The 1,568-nt window shown below is 50.4% G+C and overlaps 1 protein-coding gene across 1 annotated transcript in view; it reads left to right on the top strand.

Moving 5' to 3' along the window:
- The window catches only part of LOC146237241 (monocyte to macrophage differentiation factor 2-like), a 9,020-nt gene extending 7,452 nt beyond the window's left edge, over window positions 1–1,568 (top strand). The window contains exon 7 of the mRNA XM_084684849.1: window positions 1–1,568. This exon is cut by the window's left edge and continues 1,281 nt beyond it. The gene's annotated coding sequence lies outside the window, so the exon portion shown is untranslated.

The following is a 1,568-nucleotide window of genomic DNA, read 5'->3' as shown; positions in this document are numbered from 1 at the left end:
GGTCTATAGTGTTTCTATATAGTTTACACCTCAGTGTGGTGGTCTATAGTGTTTCTATATAGTTTACACCTTAGTGTCTAAGATTGCTCCTTAGTGTTGGGAATTCTTAGTGCGTCTAAGATGAATGTCATCAATACTCCATCAGTCAGTCGACGTGATTGATACTGTCACCTGTGTGTGTGTGTGTGTGTGTGTGACACCACACAATCACCCCCACTATGTCTCAGGTGTGTGTGTGTGTGTTCATGTTCAGAGTTCATATCCTGAAGTGATGATCCACTGCCTGGAAAGGTCGATGTTTACATGTGGACACTGATCATGTGTGGACACTGATCATGTGTGGACACTGATCATGTGTGGACACTGATCACAGCACATGTATGTAACTGTGGTTGTCTGATGCTAGTTTTTCTCTTCAGCATCTTTACAGACATGTCCACTGGGGGGCGGGCTCCAACTGTCTGAGCCGCGCACCGATAGGCTACTGTGAAACATCTTTGTTCTGATTGGTTGTACGCATTTCTGAAAATTTACAGTCAAACTCACTGGTGCCTAGGCAACGCAGTGAAACACACACAAACACCATCACACACACACATTGACACACACACACCATCACACACACACATTGACACACACACACCATCACACACACACATTGACACACACACCATCACACACACACATTGACACACACACCATCACACACACACACATTGACACACACACACCATCACACACACACATTGACACACACACCATCACACACACACATTGACACACACACACACCGTCACACACACACGTACGGTGTTGTGAGAACAGCTTTCCATGTCCTGACAGCATTGTGACATCACACCAAGTGTTTGTCGCTAACGTTTGTTGCCAGGGTGGTTAAAAGTGTTACACCATAGCTCCGCCCCTGAGGTGCTGCTTTGGGCAGCACAGAAGCTTAAAACAATCAAACCTGCCACAGAGAACATTTGTTTTCTCTGCCACCACCGCTCAGACACGGCACACCTGGGTGGGTTTTTTTAAAAGCAACTTCTAGGATTTTTCAAAGACTCCTGGTGCGCTTGATTTAACTGTCGGCCTCCAATGCTGCCACACTGCCTCACATCCTGCAGGTGGGCGGGGCTCGTTTCCTTCCAGAGGGTTCCTCTCAGTCAGGTGGAGGGGCAGGGGCAGCTGGAATGAGACTAGCCCTGCGCGTGTTTTCTGTGAGAGAGAAGCAGACTCCACCTGTCGCCGGCCCAACTGGGCCTCTTTTCTATCCCAGACTTAGTATTTGACCCTTTGACCTTTGTACGACCTTTGTGTGACCTCCGTGTGACCCTTCTCTCAGTGTTCTAACGTTCCGTGATGCTGTGAAGCTTTTCCTTTGCGTCGTCTTCAGAGATGTTTTATCCCTCGCTCTTCCCCCCTCTCCCTCTCCCTCCCACACCCCCTCGCTCCTCCCCCCTCTCCCTCTCCCTCCCACACCCCCTCGCTCCTCCCCCCTCTCCCTCTCCCTCCCACACCCCCTCGCTCCTCCCCCCTCTCCCTCTCTCTCCCACACCCCCTCGCTC

This window comes from Hypomesus nipponensis, chromosome 21 (genome assembly GCF_054491055.1).
Source record: "Hypomesus nipponensis isolate SF chromosome 21, ASM5449105v1, whole genome shotgun sequence".
NCBI classification, from domain to species: domain Eukaryota; kingdom Metazoa; phylum Chordata; class Actinopteri; order Osmeriformes; family Osmeridae; genus Hypomesus; species Hypomesus nipponensis.
This window is presented reverse-complemented; position numbering and strand designations above follow the sequence as displayed.